The sequence below is a fragment of the Bombina bombina genome, chromosome 2 (genome assembly GCF_027579735.1).
Source record: "Bombina bombina isolate aBomBom1 chromosome 2, aBomBom1.pri, whole genome shotgun sequence".
Taxonomy (NCBI): Eukaryota; Metazoa; Chordata; class Amphibia; order Anura; family Bombinatoridae; genus Bombina; species Bombina bombina.
Window position 1 is genome coordinate 16,394,000 of NC_069500.1, and position 22,870 is coordinate 16,416,869.

Below are 22,870 nucleotides of genomic sequence, written 5' to 3' on the forward strand. Positions count from 1 at the left end.
ATTTGTATGGGTATTGCCCTTAAAATGTATTATTATTATTATTATTATTATTGTTATTATAATTATTATAATTATTATTATTATTATTATTATTATTAAAATTGCTTTTATTATTGTAATAATAATAATTATAATAATAATTAATACTAATAATAAGGTTATTATTATGATTATAATAATAATAATATTTACTACTACAATTGCTGTTGTTCTTGTTGTTAATAATAGTAATAATAGTAACTGGTAGTAATTATTATTATTATTAGTAGTATTAGTAGTAGTATAAATAATAATAATAATAATAATAATAATAACAACAGTAGTGGTAGAAATAGTAGTAGTAATAATAATAATTATAATAATAATAATAATAATAATAGTATTATTAGTAATAATAATAATAGTAGTAGCAATAATTATAATAATAATAGTATTATTAGTAATATAGTAGTAGTAATAATAATAATAATAATAAAAAAATATATAAAAATTTTTTTTTTATAATAATAATAGTAGTAAAATTAATAATAGTAGTAATAATGTTGTTGATGATAATAATAGTAGTAGTAGTAATAATAATAAAAATAATAATAGTAGTAGTAAAAGTAATAATAATAATAATAATAAATAATAATAATAGTTATAATAATATAATATAATAGTATAATATAACTATATATAAATATATAAATATATATATATATATCTATTTAAAGTAGCAAAGAAGGCACTCTCTGTTTCAATAACCTTATTTATTTATTTATTTATTAAGATTAACGTTTTTGGGGTCTCCCCCATCCTCAGACCCCGAAAACGTTCACCTTAATAAATAAATAAATAAGGTTATTGAAACGGAGAGTGCCTTCTTTGCTACTTTGAATATTAACCTTATTGGAAGTGCACCCCGGAGGCTGTTTGATGGATTCAGTGCTGGTTCCCTTTGTTTGCAGTATATATATATATATATATCAATGTTGATGATAATTATAATAGTAGTAATAATAATATTAATAGTAGTATTAATAATAACAATAATATCAATAACAAAAATAATTATTACTATAATAATAATACCTTGATAAAAGATTTTTATAGTATATTATGTATCCTCACAAACTTATCCCACTTGTTATGTGTAATGGGGTCACAAAGAACGGCACTTTTACATAACTCTTCCTCAATAACTATTTGTCTCTCAGTTCCTGAGAGCTCTGACTCCAACTATAGTCACTAAAATCTGCTTTGTCCTGCTTCCCTATTGCTGAAATCCGCCAACCATAACAGACACACAGTAGTCACGTCTATTTTTTTATTTATTTAGCAGGTCTTACCAACATAGGTTGTACCACCAGTTATTAAGTTAGTGTCGGGGATGTGGGGTGTGGGTGCGGTTTAGTGGTTAAATGGCTTAGGTAGTGTTGGCTATGGGGGAGGGTTTAGGGGTTAATAAGTTTAGTTAGTGTCGCGGAACGGTAGTTTAGGGGTTAATAGCTTTATTTTGTGATTTAGTTAGTGTCGGCGATGTGGGGACAGCGGTTTAGGGGTTAATAGGTTAAGGTAGTGATGGTGATGTGGGGGGATAGGGTTTAGGGTTTAATAGCTTTATTTAGTGGCCGCATGGGTGGCGGTAGCGTTTTTTTCATAATTTTGTTTCGGTATTCGCCGGCACATTAGTTACGTTAAATTAAATCGTTTTTTTCGGATCCATTCTTTATTTATATGCATTATTCTATAACTTAGTTCAGAATTGAATAATGCATATGAAATAAGAATGAATCCGAAAAAACCAAAGGATCCAAAAAAACAAATGGATCCGAATCTGATTTAACTTAACGTAACTAATTTGTCGAAACAATTTTGTTTTTAAACTTAACTAATTTGCCAAAACAAAATAGTTTTTTAACTAATTAAAAACTAAACAAATTTTTTAGCGGTGCACAAGTCTAGTAGTAATACAAATAATAATAATAATAATAATAATAATAATAATTAGCAGTTATTATTATTATTATTATTATTACTACTATTGTTGTCATTATCCCAACTTAATGTGCAGATAAAAGCTCAGTGTCTGAACACACAATACTCACAATAAGCTGAAGCACCAATGTGCTGATTGGAACAGACTAGGATCTCTGTGTCCCAGCTCACTGACAAACGATGTGGGGTGATTCCAACCCCCTGCTTTCAACCAATGCAGAACCAAAATGAACGCTTGTGCTTCTCAGTGTGAAGTAGTAACATTTTATTAAAAACATCAAAGTTAAAACCCTTTTTGCAAAACAATAGCCTTTAGGGATATAAAAACATATGCTACGTGTTTCTCAGCTTACACAGCTGATTCATCAGGCGTCTATTATAAATATTGAAGCACAAGCTTTTAAATATCCTAACTCCAATCAGTTGCAGACCCCAGTGCACACCTTCTTAGGAGGCAAGTGTGATTACCTTAATATATGCAAATTCTAATTGTAGGATTTGATCCCTCTTAAAGAAATATATCGGCTAGATTTAGAGTTTTGTCGGTAACGACCCGCGTAGCTAACGCTGCTTTTTCCCCCCCCCGCACCTTTTAAACAACGCTGGTATTTAGAGTTTTCTGAAGGGCAGCGTTAGGCTCCAAAAAGGGAGCGTAGAGCATAATTTACCGCCACTGCAACTCTCAATACCAGCGTTGCTTACGGACGCGGCCAGCTTCAAAAACGTGCTTGTGCACGATATCCCCATAGGAAACAATGGGGCAGTTTGATCTGAAAAAAAACTAACACCTGCAAAAAAGCAGCGTTCAGCTCCTAACGCAGCCCCATTGTTTCCTATGGGGAAACACTTCCTAAGTCTGCACCTAACACCCTAACATGTACCCCGAGTCTAAACACCCCTAACCTTACACTTATTAACCCCTAATCTGCCTCCCCCGCTATCGCTGACCCCTGCATATTATTATTAACCCCTAATCTGCTGCTCCGTACACCACCGCAACCTACATAATCCCTATGTACCCCTAATCTGCTGCCCCTAACACCGCTGACCCCTATATTATATTTATTAACCCCTAATCTGCCCCCCCCACGTCGCCGCTACCTACCTACACTTATTAACCCCTAATCTGCCAACTGGACCTCACTGCTACTATAATAAATGTATTAACCCTTAAACCGCCTCACTCCCGACTCAAAAACCCTATAATAAATAGTATTAGCCCCTAATCTGCCCTCCCTAACATCGCCGCCACCTAACTTCAAGTATTAACCCCTAATCTGCCGACCGGACCTCGCCGCTACTCTAATAAATGTATTAACCCCTAAAGCTAAGTCTAACCCTAACCCTATTCTAACTAAATAAATTAATTCTTATTAAATAAATTAATCCTATTTAAAGCTAAATACTTACCTGTAAAATAAACCCTAATATAGCTACAATATAACTAATAATTATATTGTAGCTATTTTAGGATTTATATTTATTTTACAGGCAACTTTGTATTTATTTTAACTAGGTACAATAGCTATTAAATAGTTAATAACTATTTAATAGTTACCTAGTTAAAATAATTACAAAATGACCTGTAAAATAAATCCTAACCTAAGTTACAATTAAACCTAACACTACACTATCAATAAATTAATTAAATAAACTGAAGATCTTCCTACCTTATCTTCACAACGCCGGGTATCACCAATCCATCCAGAAGAGGATCAGCCAATACAATGCAAGCCCAATCTGATTGGCTGATTGGATCAGCCAATCGGATTGAACTTGAATCTGATTGGCTGATTGAATCAGCCAATCAAATTTTTCTTACCTTAATTCCGATTGGCTGATAGAATCCTATCAGCCAATTGGAATTCGAGGGACGCCATCTTGGATGACGTCATTTAAAGGAACCTTCATTCGGACTTAGGACGTCGTTAGAATAGGATGGATCCGCGCCGGAGGTCTTGAAGATGGAGCCACTCTTCGTCGGATGGATGAAGATAGAAGATGCTGCTTGGATGAAGATGTTTGCCGGTCCAGATCTCCTCTTCTGCCCGGATAGGATGAAGACTTCGGACCCTCTTCTGGACGGATTGGTGATACCAAGCGTGGTGAAGATAAGGTAGGAAGATCTTCAGGGGCATAGTGTTAGGCTTTTTAAGGGGGGTTTGGGTTAGATTAGGGGTATGTGGGTGGTGGGTTGTAATGTTGGGGGGGTATTGTATGTTTATTTAAATGCAAAAGAGCTGTTTTCTTTGGGGCATGCCTCGCAAAAGGCCCTTTTAAGGGCTGGTAAGGTAAAAGAGCTGTTTAATTTTTAATTTAGAATAGGGTAGGGCATTTTTTTTATTTTGGGGGGCTTTGTTATTTTTTTAGGGGGCTTAGGGTAGGTGGAATTAGTTTAAAATTCATGTAATCTTTTTTAATTTTTTGTAATTTAGTGTTTGTTTGTTTTTTGTAATTTAGTGTTTGTTTGTTTTTGTAATTTAGTTTAGTTGATTTAATTGTATATAATTGTAGGTAATTGTAGGTAGTTTATTTAATTAATTTATTGATAGTGTAGTGTTAGGTTTTTTTTTTTTTTTAACATATCATTTTTTATTAGGGAAAGTAGAATGCACATAATGAACATGTCTCAAAGATACATATCATGCATAACAGTTAACATTGTTAGATTGATGTGTTACAGAATACAATACATTTCTGGAATAGGAATGTTACATCCTGCATTAGGTTAAGGCATTCATAGTCCATAGTTCAATACATATAGACATTAAAATGGTCTGTGTGCATATCTCCTATTCCCAAACCTTTTCTTTTTATCCCGTTTCCTTCCCCTTCCCCCTTAAACTTAAACTACAGAACTATCTAACAAAAATAACTCCAACTAACTAGAAACATTCAGACCCATGTTAAGGTTAACTATTATAATCCTGTCAGAGCATGATTATCTTCAGTACCGAGGCCCGGCAGGGAGCGCAGAGAAAAAAAAAAAAAAAAAAGGGGGGGAGGGAGGGTAGAAAAAGGGGAGTGAGAGGGTCATGGGAACAACGTAGGATGGAAAAAGGTCCCATGTGAATAGTAAGTTAGAAAGTGTGGTGTTAAATCCGAATTACTCTCTAGCTGAATAAGTGACCCCAATCTCCTCGAAGAGTGTCCTCCATGAAGACCACCGAGTCCCTAAAAGGTCTGAGGATTAATCTCTGGATTTCCAGCTCAAAAGTGAGTATAAGTCTGCGCCATTTGCGTAAGAAAAGGCCCAATCTGTTCTGGACATCCATTCTTACGTCCATCTGTTCGATGAAGACTTGGGATTGTAGCAAGTTTTTTTCATCCCACAGTAGAAAAATTATAGTTTCAGGTTGTATGGTAACGTGTATCTGTAATTTTAGTCTCACCCAGAACTGTATTCTGCCCCAATATTGTTTAATTGGGGGGCATTCCCATATGTAATGTAAAAGGCTGGGGTTATCTAAAGCGCATTTGGCACATCTATTCTGGCAATTGGGTGAGGTAAGCCCTATGTAAAAAACGTATTTGGGACTCCCTGTATATAGCTGAGAGAGTCGCTTTCCTAGTTTTTTCCAAGCTATTCTTCACCTCCATCCATGAGACCTCCCCCAGACCCTCTCTGGCCCAACCTGTCTGTATGGACGACTGGAGAGCTGGAGCGCGGTGTCGCAGAAGTGTTTGATAGATCTCTGAAAGGGAGAATTTGCCCATAGCAAACAGTGTCTGAGTGAGGCGAAAGGGGGAGCCCTCCCAGAAGTCTGTATTGTCTCTGGCCAATGACCCCACGTAATGACATATCTTGAGATAAGCGTAAAAATGTGCTCTTGGTATGAGATAGTCCCTTTGCAGGGCACCAAATGTTTTAACCCCCTTAGTTAGTGGGTCTATTAGATGCTTAAGCGACTTCAGCCCCTTTTCCTCCCAAATTCTAAAGGGTTGGGTCTCAGAGCCTGCCGGGAAGTCTGGGTTTTTCCTAATAGGTAGGTAGGGTGAAGCATAATTGGTTTTGCCCAGATATCTATGTGCTAGATGCCAGGCCTTCAAAGGGTCTTTGAACATCGCGCTAAGGCCCAAGGGCCTCAGGGACCCCAAATCTGGCGCATGCGGAAGGTAGGCCAGAGACACATCTCCGAGCACTGCTTGCTCTAAGTCCGAACGACAAAAGTGATGAGTGCCAACCTGCCAATCCACCACCAGTCGGATTAATGCGGCCCAATTATACAGCCTGAAGTCCGGGAGTGCCAGGCCCCCGTTAAGGAAGGACATGTTAAGTTTATCTCTTGAGATCCGAGATTTCTTCCCTTGCCAGATAAAGGTTCTCGCTGCAGAGTTCAAGAGTTTGATATCTGGTTTGCTCAGAAGCAAGGGAAGCATGAGCAGTGGATATAGTAATCGGGGGAGCACCACCATCTTAAGCAAAGCAACTCTTCCAGATAGGGACAGCGGGAGGGACCTCCAGCTATTCATTTGAGCTTGTAGTTTCGCGCAGATAGGGGTCAAGTTGTTAGCATATAGTTTATTGGGGTTAGCTGAGATTTTGATGCCCAGATATGTAATATCATGATTAGCCACCGTGAAGGGGTACTTTTCTTCAGAGCCCCCCACCCGGTTCAGCCAAAGGATCTCCGATTTCTGTACATTTACTTTGTAGCCCGAGAATAGGCCAAAGTCAGCAAGGCTCTTCATGATGTTAGGCAGGTGTGTCTGGGGGTCCTGTATAAAGAGGAGCATGTCATCTGCATACAGCGCTAGGTGCTGTGGTACTCCTGCCACATCCACACCCGGAAAAACCTGCCGTAGCTTAATAGCTAGAGGTTCCAATGCTATGTTAAAGAGCAGGGGTGACAAAGGGCACCCCTGTCTAGTACCTCTGCGGAGTTGGAATTCGGGTGAAAAGACATTGTTCACTAGCACATTTGCAGCAGGAGATTGATAAAGATTTTTAATAAGGGTGAGAAAGGGGCCTGTGAAGTTGGCCCGGGTCATGGTGTGGAAAAGATGACTCCATTCCACTCGATCGAAGGCCTTTTCTGCGTCGAGTGACAGCAGAAAGGCCTCCGGTCTGTCCCCTCTGCAACCCCGAGATCTGTCCCAGAAGTGTTGGGTTATTTGCAAAACCCTGCGGACATTAACCGACGATGAACGTGCATACATGAAGCCCGTTTGGTCTTCATGGATAATACTGGGTAGAATAAATTTTAGCCTCTCGGCAAACAACTTGGTGAGGATCTTGTAGTCCGAGTTTAGCAGGGATATCGGCCTATAAGATTCCGGGAGTAAGCAATCCTTGCCTGGTTTGTGGATTAGCGTGATGGAGGCTGACAAGAATTCTGAGGTGGGTGTTTTCTCCTCTCTAAAGTAACCAGTGAACAGGTCTACCAGGGAGGGGGCCACCTGGGATTTAAGCAGGCGGTAGAATTCAATCGGTAGTCCATCGGGACCAGGAGCCTTACCCATTGACATACTCATAATGGTTCTTTCCACCTCTTCCTTTACTATGGGAGCGTTCAGTTTGTTCAACTGCTCCTCAGAGACTTTCGGTAGATTAATAGTCTCCCAAAATCGGTCTCTCACCTCACTTCCCGATGGAAGTTCACTTGTGTATAGGGAGGAGTAATAGGAAGCAAAGGCCTTCGCTATCGATTGGGAGTCTCGTAGGACTCTGCCCCCAACCTTAATTGCTGGGATGTGTCTAGAGGAGGTATTCAGCTTCACCAGGGTGGCCAAGAGCTTTCCAGATTTGTCCCCGTATCGGTAATATTTACCACGGGTCCGTAAGAGTGCCTGCGAGGCCTGGTGGGTAAGGAGTGCATCAAACTCCAATTTGATGCTAACGTATGTGCGGTAAGTGCTGTTAGTGGGGGTAGCACAGTATTCACGATAGGCATCTGCTAAGCTATTTTGTAATCTAGCAACCTTTTCCGTGATCTGCTTCTTTCTGCGTGCTAAGAATGCAATAATGTTACCCGAAAGGACTGCTTTGGCCGCTGTCCAAAAAAGTTCTGGCGTATTTAAGTGTTGGATATTATTTGCCCTATAATTGTCCCAACAGTGCACTAAATAGGACTGGAATTCCTGGGATGTTACCAAGTATTTTGGGAACCGCAAGGTACGTCTGCTTGGTATTCTGGGCGCTGTGTCAAGAAAGAGTGCTATAGGAGCATGGTCAGAGACAATGACCTCACCAATTTTTGTGTCAAGAACCTGAGTGACTAGGGAATTTGAAATCATAAAGAGGTCGATGCGTGACATAGAGGGCGTGGCCCTGGAGATGCAGGTATAGTCTTTACCATCTGGGTTAAGTTGTCGCCAGATATCTAGGACATCCAAAGTATCTCCTAGATTCGCAAAAATCTCTCTCTCAAACTTGTCTGACACCTTAGGTAGAGTTCTCGTGGCACATCTATTGGGGTCCCTAAGCCTGTCGCAGTGGGGGTTGGGGGTTAAGTTGAAATCCCCTCCTAGTATAATATGAGTCCCTAGATAGGGCATGAGTGTAGTCGTCATGGAGTCCCAAAACTTTCTGTCTCTTTGATTTGGGGCATAAATATTACATAGAGTGTAGATGTTGTCTAAGATACGGATCTGTACAACAAGGTATCTACTTTCGGGGTCTTTTAGTATGTCTAGAACCTCGTATTCCAGTTGTTTACCAAAAAGTATAGCCAGCCCTCTGCTGGCTGTCCTGTATGAAACAAATTCCACCCTGCCCACCCAGTCAGTCCGTAATTTGCTGTGTTCTAAGTCTGAGAGGTGGGTCTCCTGTAAAAGCACAATTTCTGCACGTTTTTTCCTAAGGTGGGTTAATATCGACTTCCTCTTGATAGGGGAATGGATTCCCCCTATGTTCCAGGAGTATAAATTAAATCTTGTCTAATATAAAAGGACTAAGTGTCAGAATTCCTTCCATAACTAAAGGAGTGTAAGGTATGTGTGGAAGTGTAGAGGAGCAGTGGTGGGTCAAGGAGAAAAGGAGGGGGAGAGGAGTTACATACAAGGGGAGAGGGAGAAGAAAAAAAAAAAAAAAAAAAAAAAAAAAAAAAGGGGGGGGGGGAGGAATAGGCCTCTGTGACGTGCATACAGGCTCCCGGTTCAGCCTTTCATCACGCCAGCTCCCTACCAGGTCACTCTTCTTGGGTATCATCAACTGTTGTGCTGTAAAAAAACTCAAGATTGTCAGCAGAATCCAAACTAATACATCTTTTATAATAGCAACAATACAGGTTAATGTGTTGTGACAGATGCATTTTCCTACATGTACACATATATATAAGAACAGTCCCCAAAAAACTGCCCTAACGGTAAACTCTAAATATTTTTTGTAAAACTTTGTGAGATAACAGCTCAAGCTAACTTCAGAACCTGTCCCGTTTGCAGACCCTGTGTGCGGGGTCCAGCCAGGCATGGGAATGCATCCTGAGATGGTACTCAGTGAGCTTGCAATTAACTGGGACGTAATCAGTATCAAGAACAAACCAACCATTGTGTCGTGGTGAAACTGATATAATTAAGCAAACCTAATTGCCATTATACTCGGCTAAATCTGAGCCTCCCAATCAACCCTCCTCTTCCCTCATTTGTCTCTGTGGGTTATGTGTGGGGCTGCGTACCGAAGGCTCATACCTGTCCAAGAATTCCTGGGCAGCAGCTGGGGATTCAAAAAATCTAGGACCTCTGGAGGTAACCAATTTGAGCCTAGCCGGGTATAGAAGATAGGCCTGTTTGCCCTCCCTATGGAGCTGAGAGCAGAGGGGGGAGAATTCTCTGCGGCGCTTCATGAGGTCCGCAGAGAAGTCCTGGAACAGTAGTAATCTTGAATTCTCAAACACCAACTCGCCCAATTTTCTGTAGGCTCTTAGGATGGCCGTTTTGGTCTGAAAATGCAAGAACTTTATCATTATGGGGCGTGGTTGTTCTAAGTTCTGTCCAGCTCTCTCCGGTCCTACCCTGTGTGCCCTTTCTACCCCTCCAACCAGATCTTTAATGGGGATATTCAGTAGCGGGGGTAAAGTGTTTTCTATAAAACAAATTAAATCAGGTTGCTTGATGGATTCAGGGAGGCCAAGGAGACGCACATTATTACGTCTCGATCTATTTTCTAGATCATCTATTTTCAATTGGAGGGTTGTGGCTTGTTTCTCTAACTGCTCTATCTTGCTAGTGTTATTGACATTATGGTCCTCAAGGTCTGATATTCTACCCTCTGCCTCTCCCATTCTGGTTGAGAACTGTTTGACCTCGTCAGCAAGAGTGTCCACGCCTCTTTGAAGATTATCAATTTTAGGCATAAAAAGCTTAGTTATTTGTTTCACAATAGGGTGTGTGTCTATTTGTTCTCCCTCTAGTGAGAGTTCGGAGCTTGGGCCCTGGATGGGCTGGTCATTAGCAGCTCTGTGGCGGCGATCACTAGTTTTATTACGGCTCGCCATTGGGGTATTAGTTAGATATTTCTCCATAAACCCATAAAATGTTAAGAACAAATGTGTTGTTACAAAGAGGGAGCAACTGGTAAAGTCAGAGGAATAAAATTAGACAGATCCCCTCTATTACAATAAATATAGATAGAATGTGTCAGTCATCAGGGGACAGAGCACTATTACCCAGAGGACATGTATTTCTTCCTTTCTAACCTAGGCAGGTGCAACCCTCCCAGATAGAAATTCCCTCAGTATGAAGGAATTCTGGCCTAATTATCTAGTATGGAGAAAAGTGTGGTTAAAAAGGCATAATTGAACAATGCAATATTCTACACAACACAGTACAATATAGTAAGCACACTCAGGGAGTCCATAAGAGTACTCTGCAAACTAAGGCATATAGGTTATTGATCTCAGAGATGGCAAGGTACATGAGTCACTATGCAGAGATCTATAATGCAGTTGATGGAAAGCACCTCAGTTCTTTTCTGAGATCCTATGAGTATAAAAGTCACAGTGAATAAATCTTTCCCATGTAGTGTTAATATAATCCAATGTCCTGTAAAGATCACTTTCTTCACTCTCCCCCCAAACAGGGCTACACCTCGTGTTATGTGCTGTGTTAGTCCCTAACACTGGTCAATCAAACAAATATGGCTGAGTTCAGCCTCATTAGAGTGTTCACAGTGAAGAGCAAAGGGTGGCACAATCAGGGCCCATAGCAGGTTGGATTAAAGTAGGTAAAATTTAAATAAGATTAAATAAAATAGAGCGCTCTGTTCCCAGGCAATTCAAGAGAGGTGATTCTGGACAGTTTCGGGACAGTTTTGACCTGTACAATGGTGGGGTCAGCGTGTAGGGGCCTCTCATAGAAGTAAGGGAAAGTAGCCTTACCGACTGCAGTGTCAGTTTCCCAGCTTCCGATGGACCAGATGTGGCTGTAGCGTTCTGCGCCAAGTAGTAAGTGCTGTGGGGGATCTCCCCAAAGTAAGCTGGTCGGGTATGTGGCACTCTGGTGTCTGGCTGCTCGCCCTTTTTCAGTGTCACAATGTGAGCTGTGGAGATCTCACCTCTCTGGTGAAGCTGCGGTCATTCGCGCCGTGTGGCAAGGGCCAAGAGGAACTTCTTCTGCGGTATGTGCTTCCCTCAAGGTAGGCCGGGTGAGATGTTACAGCCCGCGTCCGGGGGTCCCGTATTCACCGCTCCTCGACGGCGTGGGGCAGAAGCAGGCCACGTGGATCCAAGATGGCGCCCCCTGAGCCCGGAGTAAGTCTCCACGAGCAGGGCCTGTGCAGATGTTGGCCGCAGTCGGCGGGTCCCCGAATCCGGTCCAGACTCCGTGCACACTCCGGCAGCCGAGGCCAGTGCCTCTCCTCTCTAGGGTTTCGATACAAGGGACTTCGGCGGCGGAGAGATGAAAGCTCCCGTGAGAAGGGTAAGAGGGATCCTCTGCTGATTGATCCCTCCACTCCGGGCAGCAAACTCTGCCAAGGATTTTTCGTGGGGCTCCGAAATAGTGTGAGGGCAGGCAGAGAGTAAAGTTAGGAGATAATATGATCTCAAAGGTCACTTTAATAACTCACTTAGGCCAGATTGTCACGGAGCTTCGTGCCTCTGCTGCCTACCCTGGAGCCCACCCACCGGAAGTACCTGTAGTGTTAGGTTTAATTGTAACTTAGGTTAGGATTTATTTTACAGGTAATTTTGTAATTATTTTAACTAGGTAGCTATTAAATAGTTATTAACTATTTAATAGCTATTGTACCTAGTTAAAATAAATACAAAGTTGCCTGTAAAATAAATATCCTAAAATAGCTACAATATAATTATTAGTTATATTGTAGCTATATTAGGGTTTATTTTACAGGTAAGTATTTAGCTTTAAATAGGATTCATTTATTTAATAAGAAATAATTTATTTCGTTAGAATAAAATTATATTTAACTTAGGGGGGTGTTAGGGTTAGGGTTAGACTTAGCTTTAGGGGTTAATACATTTATTAGAGTAGCGGCGAGGTCCGGTCAGCAGATTAGGGGTTAATACTTGAAGTTAGGTGTCAGCAATGTTAGGGAGGGCATATTAGGGGTTAATACTATTTATTATAGGGGTTTTGAGGTGGGAGTGAGGCGGTTTAGGGGTTAATACATATATTATAGTAGCGGTGAGGTCCGGTCGGCAGATTAGGGGTTAATAAGTGTAGGTAGGTAGTGGCGACATTGTGGGGGCAGATTAGGGGTTAATAAATATAATATAGGGTCGGCGATGTTAGGGGCAGCAGATTAGGGGTTCATAGGGATAATGTAGGTGGCGGCGGTGTGCGGTCGGCAGATTAGGGGTTAAAAAATTTTAATAGAGTGGCGGCGATGTGGGGGGACCTCGGTTTAGGGGTACATAGGTAGTTTATGGGTGTTAGTGTACTTTAGAGCACAGTAGTTAGGAGCTTTATGAACCGGCGTTAGCCCAGAAAGCTCCTAACTCCTGACTTTTTTCTGCGGCTGGAGTTTTGTCGTTAGCGTTCTAACGCTCACTTCAGCCGCGACTCTAAATACCAGCGTTAGAAAGATCCCATTGAAAAGATAGGATACGCAATTGACGTAAGGGGATCTGCGGTATGGAAAAGTCGCGCCTGGAAAGTGAGCGTTAGACCCTTTCCTACAAGACTCCAAATACCAGCGGTAGGCCAAAACCAGCGTTAGGACCGCCTAACGCTGGCTTTGACGGCTAACGCAGAACTCTAAATCTAGGCATTAGTTTCTATATAGTTTACTAGATTAAAACAATTAAACATATACGTTTATGTATACCATATTTCTCTGATGATTTCTCTGAGTCTGGCATATATATTAAGTTACTGGTTACAAACCGTGTATATACACATATATTGTTACATGATTGAATTAGTATACAAACATAAATATAATAGTATAAAAGAAGAAATTAATGAATCAGCCTATCCTATTATGTGACTATATATTGCTTAGCGTTGATTTGGTGTGGTTGTTAACAGTCATTTGTACACAGGTATGTCACCTAATCACGACCCTGTTTCGCCTATAGTATGCATTGCGGTATAATCCAATATTCCACTATGATCAAGGCTGTAGCTATTGTGCAAAAAAGTAGAGAAGTGTGTATGTGTAATAATTTAACTTACTTGTTGTGAGAATGGGAGAGGCTGACGTGAATTCCTGGACTTTAGTGTGATGATGCCATAATTACTGATGACTCTATTCTCCATTAGTGTGTCAAAAACAGTGCATTCAATATTACTGCATGTGCTATAAGTATGTGAACTGTCAATGGGTAGTGATTGATAACTGCATATCCCCAGTGCAATGAATCTGTGCTATTCGCTAAACTAAACTATGTATGTCACTTTATGTCCCATGTTAATGTGGTGAAGAAATAATAAATAATGTGAAAATTCATGATGGGAATAAAATAAACCCCATCACAGGTTAAATATATAAATGGTTCATTTTAGTAATACAGTCTTAGTATTGATATGATTCGTTCATGTGGTATATCACTAGAATTATATTTTATTGTGTTCAAGCGTGACCAACCGTGCGTGCTGGATGGTTATACATTCTAAATATGCCAGAGGTGGGTGAATTTGCAGAATCTAGTTCTGAAATGGTAGTGTAGACTGATATTGATGTGAATAATTAATTAAAAAAAACATACTGTAAATGATAATGTGGCCTATACAGGAAATTAACACACTAAATCATACGACAAGGAAGTTGGTTTCATATTCAAGCTGTTTCTTATTCATGAAATTCTGTTTCTTATTCATGGAAGTTGGTTTCTTATTCAAATTTTTTGTCAGACTGCTTTAAATTGACTTTAAAATAAAAATATAGGTTTAATTTAAATAATAATATGATTCATATAATGTAGTTACACAGAGGTGGGATCCCTTTATACAACAATTGGATATACAACCTGGAAAAATGGCATACATTGGCACCAATACAAATATTACTATTTTGAATAAGTAACTGATATTTTAAAAGGGTTAATGACCATTGGGCCACTGAATTCACTATTAATATATACAGGGTAGATTCCCCTCCATGACATGCAATTGTTTTTAGCCTGGCCCAATGGTGTTTTGGACACAGAAATTGATGCCAACCCTAGCATAGGTGCTCTAATTCTCTTTTTTTAAATTTGGTTTCAAAGTTGTACAGAAATTATTTATATCATACAATAAACATAAAAGCTATTGCAAATATTATTTGTTGATTTGTCAATGAAAAAAAACAAATAAAAAACAATTAATCACTGCAATATATTCAAATAAAACTCCCATTGACAAAACAATTATTGTATAAACATCTGATAAGAGAAGAAATGGCCTTATCTTCGCTTTATAGTTAACACAACAATCTGATATCTTCATTAATAAATTCCTGTACCATAAATAAAAAATAATAATAATATCCTTCCCTCCTTCTTCCCTTACATTCTAAGTGAAGAAATATTGTCTCCACAAAGTGGGATAATTATCTGATAGTATCAATTGCAGAAACACAGGTAACTTATGAAAGTAACCTAGGAGCTGCAGTTGGACTTCAGTTGGCTGATCAAGAATTACTTTATCCCATTTTGCCATATACAATTTTAAAATATTCTCCTCAAAAAATAAAGGACCATGTTGGTCCAGTACCATTTGATATCTAATATTATGTACAAAAGAAGCTTTACTGGGGGGCCTTCTTATCTTTCCAGGCTCTTAGTATCATCTGTCTTGGTAATAAAATCACTTTACTCTGTACCTTCTCTTGTGTCATCAGGAAAAATATATGTGAGGGCTCAAGAATTAATCTAAATGGCAAAAATCTATTTAACCAGTACTCTATTTGTTTCCATAATTTTTGGATCTTTGTGCAGGTATAGAAAACATGCAGTAGATCCGCAGATGGAAAATTACATCTATGACATCCCATAACAGTTTGTGTATTCCACTTTCTGATTCTTTTAGGTGTAAGATATGCTCTGTTGAGCAATTTGTAGTGTGCTTCTCGTATCGCTATATTAGATGCAAATTTCCTAATTCTGCTGAAACGTTTTTGAAAAAATTCCAGATTTATTCCTGGAATGTCCTTCTTCCATATAAGATAGCTTACAAATTTTCACTTCTGCTTCCTTATGTGCTAATATTCTATATATATATATATATGTGATAGCAAATTAATGCCTATATGGTACCTATTAATAATTGAGTCAAGTGGCCCTAAGGACTCAGTATAGATAAAATGTATAATCTGCAAATAGGCAAAAAATGATTTTCTAAGTTAAATTCATTAGCCAATGCCTCAAAAGTTTTAGTTGTTGGGTCACATATCTGTATTAGTGATTTCAGGTTGTTAAGAGACCATGGGGCATATTTATCAAGCTCTGAATGGAGCTTGATGCCCCGTGTTTCTGGCGAGCCTGCAGGCTCGCCAGAAACAGCAGTTATGAAGCAGCGGTCACAAAGATCGAGTACGATCGGGTTGATTGACACACTCTGCTGGCGGCCCATTGGCCGCGAGTCTGCAGGGGGCGGCGTTGCACCAGCAGCTATTGCTCGCCGTATTCAGCGAGGTCTGTCGGACCTGATCCGCATTGTCGGATCAGGTGCGACAGACCTTGATAAATAGAGGCCCATGCCCTAAAGACAGAAGAAGTATTACCACATATGATTTACCTCCAGATACTTACACACTTTATTCCATGCTAAGATAACATTGGAGATTGTGTGTTTTAAAGTAAGATCTCTAATACTTTTGAATTGGGTTGTGTGCAATAAAGCTTTTAGGGAGTATGGACTTACTGTAGCTTCTTCTATTTTGTAGTTTGTAACATGATTAGCCTCTGTTAACCAGTCCAGAGCTATTTTAGCTAGGCATGCCAGATTATAGTTTTTAATATTGGGGATGCAAATCCACCCTTATCCTTGCCATGCATTACTCTTACTAAGGCAATACATGGTTTTATTGGTGCCCAGAAAAAATAAGAACATTTTGCATTCAATTTTTGGATATCCTGTTTTCTTAAAAATAGTGGGATGTTTTGTAGAAGGAATAAAATTTTTGGGAATAATCGCATTTTTATTAGGTCAATTTTTGCAGACAACGTGAGAGGTAATTTACTTCATCTTTGCAAATCCGCAAAGCATTTTTGCCATACAGGCAAATAATTAGCATCGTACCATTCCTCTGGGTTTTTAGAAATAATGATTCCTGAATATTTAATATTCCTCTCCATAACTTTAAAAGGATTCTCTGTGAGGCTATCTTTATTTTTAATTATCCATAAAATCTCAGATTTGGGAAGATTAATTTTATATCCGGAAAACTTGCTAAACTCTGCTATGATATTCAACAATAATGGTATATTCTTTTTGGAGTTCCTTATTTAGAATAGGATATCGTCTGCATAAAGTGATAGTATAGAATTATGATTGCCCAGATTTATACCGTCTAGCCTGTCATGGCAGTTAACCGCTAAAGGTTCTAGAGCAATGTTGAAAACAATGGAGATAATGGACAGACTTGTCTAGTTCCTTTATGTAAGGTTATCGCGGGTGAGAGAACATTGTTAAGAAAAGAGACAGGATTTTGGTATAGTAAGGAAATATAACTAAGAAAGTGTCCTGAGAAGCCAAATTTCTCCAAGGCTGCAAGTAGATCGTCCTACAAGACAGAGTCAAAAGCCATTTCAGCATCTACCGTTAATAGAGCAAAGTCTTGTTTAGGTCTTGACTTTATTCTATAAAGACCATTGCTTTCCTTATATATTTTTGGGCAGTTCTGCCAGGCATAAAGATGTATAATATCCCCGATCACTCCTTTGAGGCGTTCGGCTAAAATACTGTCAGCTAGATTTAGAGTTTGGCGGTAGTCGTGAAAACCAGCGTTAGAGGCTCCTAACGCTGGTTTTAGGCTACCGCCGGTATTTGGAGTCACTGAAAATAGGGTCTAACGCTCACTTTTCAGCCGTGACTTTTCCATACCGCAGATCCCCTTACGTAAATTGCGTATCCTATCTTTTCAATGGGATCTTTCTAACGCCGGTATTTAGAGTCGTTTCTGAAGTGAGCGTTAGATATCTAACGACAAAACTCCAGCCGCAGGAAAAAAGCAGGAGTTAAGAGCTTTCTGGGCTAACGCTGGTTCATAAAGCTCTTAACTACTGTACCCTAAAGTACACTAACACCCATAAACTACCTATGTACCCCTAAACTGAGGTCCACCCACATAGCCGGGTTTTTTTTTAACCCCTAATCTGCCGACCGCAAAGCGCCGCCAGCTAAATTATCCCTATGTACCCCTAATCTGCTCCCCCTAACACCGCTGACCCCTGTATTATATTTATTAACCCCTAACCTGCTCCCCACATCGTCGCCGCCAGCTACTTACAATAATTAACCCCTAATCTGCCGACCGTAAAGCGCCGCCACCTACATTATAGCTATGTACCCCTAATCTGCTGCCCCTAACACCGCCGACCCCTATATTATATTTATTAACCCCTAATCTGCCCCCCTCAACGTCGCCGACACCTGCCTACACTGATTAACCCCTAATCTGCTGAGCGGACCGCACCGCTACTATAATAAATGTATTAACCCCTAATCCGCCTCACTAACCCTATAATAAATAGTATTAACCCCTAATCTGCCCTCCCTAACATCGCCGACACCTAACTTCAATTATTTACCCCTAATCTGCCGACCGGAGCTCACCGCTACTATAATAAATGGATTAACCCCTAAAGCTAAGTCTAACCCTAACACTAACACCCCCCCTAACTTAAATATAATTTAAATCTAACGAAATTAATTAACTCTTATTAAATAAATTATTCCTATTTAAAGCTAAATACTTACCTGTAAAATAAATCCTAATATAGCTACAATATAAATTATAATTACATTGTAGCTATTTTAGGATTAATATTTATTTTACAGTCAACTTTGTAATTATTTTAACCAGGTACAATAGCTATTAAATAGTTAAGAACTATTTAATAGCTACCTAGTTAAAATAAGTACAAAATTACCTGTAAAATAAATCCTAACCTAAGTTACAATTAAACATAATACTACACTATCATTAAATTAACTAAATAAACTACATACAAATAACTACAATTAAATACAATTACATAAACTAACTAAAGTGCAAAAAATAAAAAAAGCTAAGTTACAAAAAATAAAAAAATAAGTTACAAACATGTTAAAAATATTACAACAATTTTAAGCTACTTACACCTAATCTAAGCCCCCTAATAAAATAACAAACCCCCCCAAAATAAAAAAAATCCCTACCCTATTCTAAATTAAATAAATTTCAAAGCTCTTTTACCTTACCAGCCCTTAAAAGGGCCATTTGTGGGGGCATGCCCCAAAAAGTTCTGCTCTTTTGCCTGTAAAAGAAAAATACAACCCCCCCCAACATTAAAACCCACCACCCACATACCCCTAATCTAACCCAAACCCCTAATCTAACCCAAACCCCCCTTACAAAAACCTAACACTAATCCCCTGAAGATCATCCTACCTTGAGTCGTCTTCACTCAGCCGAGCCACCGATGGAACTGAAGAGGACATCCAGAGCGGAAGAAGTTAATCCTCCAAGCGGCGCTGAAGAAATCTTCCATCCGATGAAGTCATCATCCAGGCGGCGCTGAAGAAGTCTTCGATCCGGCCGATGTCATCTTCAAAGAGGCGCTGAAGAGGTCTTCTATCCGGGCGAAGTCATCTTCCAAGCTGGGTCTTGAATCTTCCTTCCGCCAACGCGGAACCACCTTCTTCACCGACGGACTACGACGAATGACGGCTCCTTTAAGGTACGTCATCCAAGATGGCGTTCCCTCAATTCCGATTGGCTGATAGGATTCTATCAGCCAATCGGAATTAAGGTAGGAAAAAATCTGATTGGCTGATGGAATCAGCCAATCAGATTGAGCTCGCATTCTATTGGCTGTTCCGATCAGCCAATAGAATGCGAGCTCAATCTGATTGGCTGATTGGATCAGCCAATCGGATTGAACTTGAATCTGATTGGCTGATTCCATCAGCCAATCAGATTTTCCTACCTTAATTCCGATTGGCTGATAGAATCCTATCAGCCAATCGGAATTGAGGGGACGTCATCTTGGATGACGTCCCTTAAAGGAGCCGTCATTCGTCGTAGTCCGTCGGTGAAGAAGGTGGTTCCGCGTCGGCGGAAGGAAGATTCAAGACCCGGCTTGGAAGATGACTTCGCCCGGATAGAAGACCTCTTCAGCGCCTCTTTGAAGATGACATCGACCGGATCGAAGACTTCTTCAGCGCCGCCTGGATGATGACTTCATCGGATGGAAGATTTCTTCAGCGCCGCTTGGAGGATTAACTTCTTCCGCTCCGGATGTCCTCTTCAGTTCCATCGGTGGCTTGGCTGAGTGAAGACGACTCAAGGTAGGATGATCTTCAGGGGATTAGTGTTAGGTTTTTGTAAGGGGGGTTTGGGTTAGATTAGGGGTATGTGGGTGGTGGGTTTTAATGTTGGGGGGGGGTTGTATTTTTCTTTTACAGGCAAAAGAGCAGAACTTTTTGGGGCATGCCCCCACAAATGGCCCTTTTAAGGGCTGGTAAGGTAAAAGAGCTTTGAAATTTATTTAATTTAGAATAGGGTAGGGATTTTTTTTATTTTGGGGGGGTTTGTTATTTTATTAGGGGGCTTAGATTAGGTGTAAGTAGCTTAAAATTGTTGTAATATTTTTAACATGTTTGTAACTTATTTTTTTATTTTTTGTAACTTAGCTTTTTTTATTTTTTGTACTTTAGTTAGTTTATGTAATTGTATTTAATTGTAGTTATTTGTATGTAGTTTATTTAGTTAATTTAATGATAGTGTAGTATTAGGTTTAATTGTAACTTAGGTTAGGATTTATTTTACAGGTAATTTTGTATTTCTTTTAGCTAGGTAGTTATGAAATAGTTAATAACTATTTAATAACTATTCTAACTAGCTAAAATAAATACAAAGTTACCTGTAAAATAAATATAAATCCTAAGATAGCTATAATATAATTATTAATTACATTGTAGCTATCTTAGGGTTTATTTTACAGGTAAGTATTTATTTTTAAATAGGAATAATTTATTAAAGTATAGTGTAGTGTTAGGTGTAATTGTAACTTAGGTTAGGATTTATTTCACAGGTACATTTCTCTTTATTTTAGCTAGGTAAGCTATTAAATAGTTAATAACTATTTAATAGTTATTGTACATGGTTAAAATAAATTGAAAGTTACCTGTAAAATAAATATAAATCCTAAGATAGCTAGAATATAATTATTATTTATATTGTAGCTATATTAGGGTTTATTTTAAAGGTAAGTATTTAGTTTTAAATAGGATTCATTTAGTTAATAAGAGTTAATTTATTTAGATTTATTTAATTAATATTTAAGTTAGGGGGGCGTTAGGGTTAGGGTTAGACTTAGGTTTAGGGGTTAATAATTTTATTACAGTGGCGGCGGCGTAGTGGGGGGCAGGATAGGGGTTAATAAATTTATTATAGGTGGCGACGGTGTAGGGGGGGCAGATTAGGGGTTAATAAATTTATTATAGGTGGCGACGGTGTAGGGGGGGCAGGATAGGGGTTACTAGGTATACTGTAGGTGGCAGCGGTGTCCGGGAGCGGCGGTTTAGGGGTTAATACATTTATAAGACTTGCGGCGGGGTCTAGGAGCGGCGGTTTAGGGGTTAATACATTTATAAGACTTGCGGCGGGGTCTAGGAGCGGCGGTTTAGGGGTTAATACATTTATAAGAGTTGCGGCGGGGTCTAGGAGCGGCGGTTTAGGGGTTAGTAACTTTATTTAGTTGCGGGGGGCTCCGGGGGCGCCGGTATAGGGGGTAGAACAGTGTAGTTTAGTGTGGGTGCTTAGTGACAGGCTAGCAATAAAGCTGGGAAAAAGCCGAAGGTCAGCGAGATCGGATGAGTGATAACTGTCACAGTCTGCTGCTCATCGCCCCGCGGCTTTTTGACAGCTTTATTTGATAACTTAGGCGAACGTATTCAAGGTCCGCGGCGGCGAAGGTAGGCGAGCTTAGGCGGACGTATTGGGCCGGCGAAGCCAGAAAAGTAGACGGCTTGATAACTACCCCCCATTGGGTGTGGAAGCTGATCGCCGGTGGGTTCTCCTGTAGGGATCTAGAGCTTTTGGGACACTTAGAACCAGAGATGGGGAGTCACCCTCCCACCTGCCCTCCTCACCCTTTACCTTCCTCCCCCCCCCCTTTTTTTTTTTTTTTCTCTCTTCCCCTTCTTTTCCTTCCCCTCTTTCCTAAACTATGTGGTATACATTTGTTGAGTTGCTCTTTCTCTCGCTTGATATCAATAACCAACTCGTTAATTCATGTTTATATTATATAGTGTTGTCTACTGACTGTTACTGAACCATTGTGTTCAGTACTACAAAAGTAAAAAATTATACGAGGTTTGTTTTATGTTGGAACTCTACTTATGATTTCATATTGTCTAACATTACTCTGTCATTGGAAACTATTGTACAATATGCTACTAGCGACCTGTAACTGATAGCTACTGAGCTTTTACTGTATAATGATGTTTCCCGTTGTTACATGAGTTTCATCTGTTATTATATTTGTATGTTATTTTATCATAAACCTCAATAAAAATTATTTAAACAAAACCTTACTTCTAGTGCTGGTAATGCACAAGCATAAGCACAAAATACCGCTCTACGTGTAATAAAACCTTACTTCTAGTGCAGGTAACGCACAAGCATGAGCACAAAATACCGCTCTACGTGTAATAAAACCTTACTTCTAGTGCAGGTAACGCACAAGCATGAGCACAAAATACCGCTCTATGTGTAATAAAACCTTACTTCTAGTGCGGGTAACGCACAAGCATGAGCACAAAATACCGCTCTACGTGTAATAAAACCTTACTTCTAGTGCAGGTAACGCACAAGCATGAGCACAAAATACCGCTCTACTTGTAATAAAACCTTACTTCTAGTGCAGCTAACGCACAAGCATGAGCACAAAATACCGCTCTACTTGTAATAAAACCTTACTTCTAGTGCAGGTAACGCACAAGCATGAGCACAAAATACCGCTCTACGTGTAATAAAAACCTTACTTCTAGTGCAGGTAACGCACAAGCATGAGCACAAAATACCGCTCTACTTGTAATAAACCTTACTTCTAGTGCAGGTAACGCACAAGCATGAGCACAAAATACCGCTCTACTTGTAATAAAACCTTACTTCTAGTGCAGGTAACGCACAAGCATGAGCACAAAATACCGCTCTACTTGTAATAAAACCTTACTTCTAGTGCAGGTAACGCACAAGCATGAGCACAAAATACCGCTCTACTTGTAATAAAACCTTACTTCTAGTGCAGGTAACGCACAAGCATGAGCACAAAATACCGCTCTACTTGTAATAAAA